Source organism: Leptonychotes weddellii, chromosome 4, assembly GCF_054177405.1.
Source record: "Leptonychotes weddellii isolate Sample4059 chromosome 4, ASM5417740v2, whole genome shotgun sequence".
In the NCBI taxonomy this organism is placed as follows: Eukaryota; Metazoa; Chordata; class Mammalia; order Carnivora; family Phocidae; genus Leptonychotes; species Leptonychotes weddellii.
This window is the reverse complement of record NC_138372.1, coordinates 88,074,718-88,082,096: the sequence shown is the minus strand read 5'-3', so window position 1 is coordinate 88,082,096 and position 7,379 is coordinate 88,074,718.

The following is a 7,379-nucleotide window of genomic DNA, read 5'->3' as shown; positions in this document are numbered from 1 at the left end:
GCAGTCTAGCTGTGTTCCCAGGAGCCAGCCAGTCTCCTCATACAGGTTTGGGCATTTAGGTACTGATTGTGGAGTGTGTAGGGTACCTGAATGTCCAAGGTTTTGCTTGGTGGAGGGAACAAAAGATGTGAAGTTGGCACTTCTCTGGAAGAAGGGAGGATTTCAATCCACCAGACTTTCAATGTCCCCAGTGTTTCTGTGAGTCTCCATGGATAACCCATAAGTACTCGGGAAGAGCCTCCTCAAGGTCTTTTGCTTGATCTTCTCATGGAAGCCCCTGGTACACAAGCCCTCAAGAGAGGCTACCAGTCTCTACTGTTGCTGGTGGCCCTCAAGAGACGGAGGCTTCTGCCCCCGTGACAGGAATGGTCACCACACTGTTCGTGCAGCTTTACAGCGCCCGCCAGACCCTGCTGCCATGTTGTGGTGGAAACGGGGGCGGTGACCCCTCTACCCCCGCTTGGCTGTGCTTGCGTGCCTCCGCCTCAGCTGTGCCCAGAATTTTGCCAGAACTTTCATGAAAGCCGCTCCTCTGGCTTTCTGTCTTAACCCCTCTCTCCACAGGAGATCCAGGCGAGTCTGTTAGCCAACACTGTTGGCAAGAGCCAGCCAATGTGAGGAGATTGTGGCGGGGACAGAGACTGCCCTTTCCCTTCCTTTTCTTGGCACCTCTGCCACGACTACTAGCACTCCTGGCCCCCAAATGCCTCCCACCACCAGCTTGGGCAAAGAGACACCACAGGGGTCTTAGCCCACCAGCTCTGTGATAGCAACCTGGGTTGGCTCAGCCAGGACTACCACATATCTATTACATTTACACATAGATTCGAGTTAGCAGCATTCTTGCTGAGATTCCCAGAGCACACTCCAAAAGGATGACACTGTCAAAAAAAAAGCATCTAAATGAAGTGGAAGACATTACAGGGTAAGAAGGCAATGTCTTTTGTGTCTGCCCAGTGACACAGACTTATTGCTGATGTGGTTCATGGGAACTTTAAAGCTCTCTGGGCGTAATAACACTTTGGTTACAGCATCTTAGGCACATGCGATAAATCAGATGCTATGATAGTCACACTGATTGAAGATGCAGCTTTCTCAAATAAATCATCTCCACAACAGGTCTCAGGGAAATGAAGTCACTGGCCTGCTCACTCATCCACCCTCCAACCTAAAATGGGTGCTAAGCTCAGTCACCTAATTAGGTTAACAAGTAATTTTAATGAACTCGTCTTCTACTACCTGAGATAAATATGATCATATTTGAGCTTTACAAAACTCAACTAGAAAATTCGGGGTTTGGTTTTGTAGGATTCAAGTATTTTTAGTGGACTGTGAATTCAGTCATTGTTAAGAAAGGATAAGTGCAACCAGTTACTCTCTTGTTCTGACCCAGGTTGGTTGTTTTTGTTTTTTTTTTTACTCCTGGAGTTGGCTGTCCCTGCATTTTATTTAAAAGATTTTATTTATGGGGGCACCTGGGTGGCTCAGTCGTTAAGCGTCTGGCTTCATTCAGCTCAAGTCATGATCCCAAGGTCCTGGGATCGAGCCCCGCATCAGGCTCTGCTCAGCTGGAAGCCTGTTTCTCCCTCTCCCACTCCCCCTGCTTGTGTTTCCTCTCTCCCTGTGTCTCTGTCTTTGTTTGAGAGAGAAAGAGAGTGGAGGGAGGAGCAGAGGGAGAGGGGCAAGCAGACTCCAAGGCAGGGCTTGGCTCCATCCCATGACCCTGAGATCATGACCTGAGCTGAGATTGAGTCAGCCGCTTAACCAACTGAGCCGTGGTGCCCCTGTCCCTGCATTTTAATTGAGTTGGCTATTTCCCAGGCCACTGTGCTAACAGATAAGATAACATTTCAGAGTAGTTCTGTGACTGAGGACGTATTGTTTCCTGATGTCTAAAGAGCAAGAGTGATTTCTTTTTTCTTTTTTTTTTTTTAAGATTTAATTTATTTATTTGACAGAGAGAGAGTTAGCAAGAGCAGGAACACAAGCAGGGGGAGTGGGAGAGGGAGAAGCAGGCTTCCCGTTGAGCAGGGAGCCCGATGCGGGGCTCGATCCCAGGACCCTGGGATCATGACCTGAGCCGAAGGCAGACGCTTAACGACTGAGCCACCCAGGAGCCCCTCTTTTTTCTTTTAATAGGGCAAAGAGTTTAATAGGAACGTGTGTTTGAGTGAGTGAGGGTGTGCGTGCATGTGTGTGCATGAGTGTCTCTGCATGTATATGAAAGTGAGTGTGAACATGTATGTGTCTGTGTGTGAGAGCTTGTATATGTGTGTACATTTGGGTGTGACCATGTGTCAATGTGTAAACATGTGTGTGTGTGGATGCATGTATCCACAGAAAGAGAGAAGGTGCCTGGAGAATTTGAATAAACCAGAGAGCTGACTGGCCACAGCTGGCTTCCTCAGCACTCCTTTTGGAATCACCCCAGTCAAGGCTTTTCCTTATCTTTCACATGCCTTTGACACAACTGCCTCATTTTCATGGCAGGAGAATGGAATGTGCTCACTCTAGGATGTGTGACTCTCAAGACTCTTTATGAGGCAGAAAACCGGGGGCTGGTTCTTTGCCCAGGGATTAATCTGGATTCACATCAGTCCTTACACTCACCCCTGCGTCCCTTGTCCCCAGAACAAACAGCAGAGCTGGCTTTCACTACCCCTGTGTCTGGCCAGTCCTGACACTGAGAAAGTTTAGAAGAAAAGAAGGAAGGAGGAATGGGATTAACATCTTCTGAGTCCTTGTTATTGGACAGGCACCATGTTAGCTACTTTGTAGGGAAAGAAGTGGAGGCTGAATGAGTTCAGTGCCCTGCCCTAAGTCACACAGCCAGAAGCGACAGGGCTGGGCTTCAAAATCCAGTCTATAGCCTCTCACTAACCACACTGCCTTGCAAAACCTTGGGGGAGACTCAGGGGCTTTTTATTTTGACTGTGCCCCCAAATCTTGGCCAACACTTTGGTTAGACTAAATGTAGCTCAAATGGTCATAAAAATCTTGCCAAAAAAAGGAGAGAGAAGAAAAGCAGGATCACAAATTAAATGTAAAAACCGGTGGAAACCATAGTAACAAAAAAACTCACCGACACCACCTAAACAATGATAGGGTTACAAATTCATGCCACAAACTTGCAAATTAGATGGTCAAAGAAAGAAATGCAAGATTCTGGTGCAGCTCAATGAGGCTCTGTCCCAATCAGCCAGAATTATCACTACGGAAAGAGTAGGAGTCAAAACGACTCTGAAAGTTGTCTAATCGCCTCTCAGTCTGGAGAGATGTGGTCTGAGGGAGTGAAGAGGAGAAGCAGGGAAGCATCCAGAAAGAGTGGGTGGAGGACAGTCCCCAGCCTAAGGGAACAACGAAGAGAGGAGTTCGGACAATCACAACCACACAAAACTAGTCATCCCTACAACAGATAGGAGCCTAGCTTTTTTTTTTTTTTTTTAAAGATTTAATTTATTTATTTGACAGAGAGAGAGTTAGCGAGAGAAGGAACACAAGCAGGGGGAGTGGGAGAGGGAGAAGCAGCCTTCCCGCGGAGCAGGGAGCCCGATGCTGGGCTCGATCCCAGGACCCTGGGATCATGACCTGAGCTGAAGGCAGACGCTTAATGGCTGAGCTACCCAGGCGCCCCTGAACCTAGCTTTCTTGAAGACAAAAAAGAAAAGAAATAAGACAAAATGCTGGGGTTGGGGTGGGAATCAGGGAGCCAGGCCGAAGAGCAAAGGAACACTCGAGGTAAAGTTCCTTTCCTAGTATTGACACCAGGCTGACCTCACCGATACCTTCCCTTTTCGTCATCTGGCTTCTCACTTGGCGGGGGTGGCAAGAGTTGTTGGGTAGATAGGTGGCTAAAGTGGGGAATGAACAATTTGGGGCTGACATTGAAGCACAGCCTCCAGGACTCCCCATCACAGGGGAGAGGATACTCCCATTGGGTGGAGTACAGCCATGGAACAGATTTTTAACATTTTTTTTTTTTAAAAAGAGTTGAATCCCGATTCTTTAACAGGATAAAGAAAAGTTTTCTCTAAAGGCCAAATTTCATGTATCACAGACTTAATTGTGCCATATTCAAGTACCATCTGTTCTATATAGTATACTTAATATTTTCTTTAAATCACTTTTTTAACCTAAGAAATTTATTTTAAAAGGAAACCTCATATCACCGCAGTAGGTGGAAACCCAATATAACTCTTCAGAAAAAGAACAAAATAGATATAATGAAAGTATATTAATATGACTAAATTCTAGCTCTACATTGTTACTTGTTAAAGGTGCTGAAACTTGACCTCACTGTTAAAAAGGAAGGTTACATACATTTGGAAAGATGTTGAAGATACACTAATGCTAGATTGAGTTTTTTTTAAGATTTTTATATTTTTTAAAGATTTATTTATTTATTTTAGAGAGAGGGAGAGGGACTGCGATTGGGGGGAGGGGCAGAGGAAAGGGGAGAGAATCTCAAGCAGACTCCTCGCTGAGTACGGATACTGATGTGGGGCTCAATCCCACGACCCTGAGATCATGACCTGAGCTAAAATCAAGAGTTGGACGCTTAACCGACTGAGCCACCCAGACGCTCCTAAGATTTTTATTTTTTTTTAAGATTTTTATTTTTAAATAATCTCTACACCCAACATAGGGCTTGAACTTACAACCCCGATATCAAGAGTCGTATGCTCTACTAACCGAGCCAGCAAGGCACTCCCCAAGACTCTTTGATTTAAACAGAACTGAAGGAGAGTGAAAAGAAAATAACTTTCCCACCATGTAATTCAATATTATTTCATTCTAACTCTGTGTACCAAATGGGAAAAGTTGGCAGAAAGGAAAGCCTTCAGATAATAGTAAATACAAAACAAAAGGACAGGGAGAGCAGAGCAATTAGGGAAACGGTATTTGATAGTACCCATAAACACTTTTTTGGAGGTAGGCACTTGAGGTTAAAATCCATCAACCAAGAGTGATCGAACCAAATAATAGAAATTAGGAATTGAGGGACTGTGATGAAAAATCACATGGTAAACATTTTACCATTTAAATATAGAACCAAGACTAACTAACCCTGGGTTTTTTTTTTAATAGCTAGAGTCGATTGAGACTTTCTAAAGTGAAATACATAATTGAGAAACTCCAACTCTTAAACTTTTTATCTTTTTCTTGACTGCAGGGGGATTTTGTTTCAGTTATCGAGTGTGGTATCACAAGCTATCTCAAAACTTAGTGGCTTGAAACAACAGTAATCCTGTATTGATCACAATTTGGCAATTTGGGCAGAGCTCAGAGTAGGAGCAGTTCATCTCTCCTGTGCCTGGTGGCACCTGGGGCTGGAGGAGTCCCTTCCAAGATGGCTCACTCACAGGGCTGGCAAAGTTCACGCTGTCCTGTTGGCTGGGAGCTCAGCTGCGACTGTTAGCCTCAATTTCTCTTCTTGTTGGCCTTTCTGTGGAGCTGCTTGGGCTTCTTTACAGCATAGTGTCTAGATTCCAAGAGGGAGGGAGTAGAAACGGTTACTTCTCTTAAAGGCTAGGCTCAGAATTGGAACAGCATCACTTCCACGGTATTCTATTGGTCAAAGGAGTTAGAGACCCAACTCAGATTCAAAGCCATGGAGGAAGAGACTCCACCTCTCAGTGGGAGGAGTGACAAGAATGTTGTGACCATTTGTCACTGATATTCTCATGATAGAGCATTTTCAATTTCACTTCAATTTCTTTTTCATGTTAAATTACAAAATAACATTAAATTTAATAATTTTACCAACATGAACATAGAGGCTATAATCCCATTTTTGAAAAGTTATTTCCATCCATCTATGCATGCTTCTCTCTGAATACATGCACAAAGAGATGTCTAGAATGTTTGGCAATGTCAGTGATGCTTATATCTAGATAATTGTATTTAGGATAATTTTTAAAAAACCTTCTTCTATATACTGTTTTATTTTGCTTGAATTTCTTATATGTATCTTTTTTGTTTTTGTTTTTTTAAGATTTTATTTTATTTTATTTTTTTAAAGATTTTATTTATTTATTTGACAAAGAGAGACACAGCGAGAGAGGGAACACAAGCAGGGGGAGTGGGAGAGGGAGAAGCAAGCTTCCCGCCGAGCAGGGAGCCCGATGCAGGGCTCGATTCCAGGACCCTGGGATCATGACCCGAGCCAAAGGCAGACGCTTGACAACTGAGCCACCCAGGCGCCCCTTAAGATTTTATTTATTTATTTATTTATTTTTAAAGATTTATTTATTTATTTGAGAGAGAGAGAATGAGAGAGAGAGAGAGCATGAGGGGGGGAGGGTCAGAAGGAGAAGCAGACTCCTCGCTGAGCAAGGATCCCGATGCGGGACTCGATCCCGGGACTCCAGGATCATGACCTGAGCCGAAGGCAGTCGCTTAACCAACTGAGCCACGCAGGCGCCAAAGATTTTATTTTTTAGAACAGTTTTAGGTGGGTTCCCAGCAACGTTGAGGAGAAGGTCAAGATTTTTATAAAACCAGTAAAGTCATTATCTTAATAAAACGCAGAAGGAAGCAAGTTGTTGGAAAATAAATTTGCTCCTAGTCAGATAGGCAACACTCACAATGTCAGTGATTTCAAGGTGTCCCTGTGGACCATCAAGTGCCACTTCTTTATTGTATGGGAGGAGAAAATGAAGTCCAGAAAGTGACTTGTTCGGGCTCACACATCTAACTTTCAGGGAATGTGGGGTAGGCTAACTTTATAAAGTTATGTGTCACATCCTTTTCCAAAATGTGAAGGAGTGAATTGGCTTGGATTTTATCTACTATGAATCCAGGCATTTGGATGTAACACACAGAGCCATAACTGTGTTTGAGACAGGACATAGGAAGGATTCTGTTGCCAGCTTGATTTCTGGGCACCTTAGCAAAAACTGGGGAAGGTTTCTCCAGATGCTTTCAATTTTAAGTTCCTCTTCTGGATGAACCGTCCAGAGCAGTGGTCCACCTGTGGCCTGAAGACCTCTGTGACACACAGAAAAACTTTTTTAAAAGTCCCTTTGAACCTAAATGTGAGACAGGAATCCATCAAAATCCTAGAGGAGAACACAGGCAGCAACCTCTTTGACCTCAGCCGCAGCAACTTCTTCCTAGAAACATCGCCAAAGGCAAGGGAAGCCGGGGCAAAAATGAACTATTGGGACTTCATCAAGATAAAAAGCTTTTGCACAGCAAAGGAAACAGTCAACAAAACCAAAAGACAACCGACAGAATGGGAGGAGATTTGCAAATGACATATCAGATAAAGGGCTAGTATCCAAAATCTATAAAGAACTTCTCAAACTCAACACCCAAAGAACAAATAATCCAATCAAGAAATGGGCAGAAGACATGAACAGACACTTCTGCAAAGA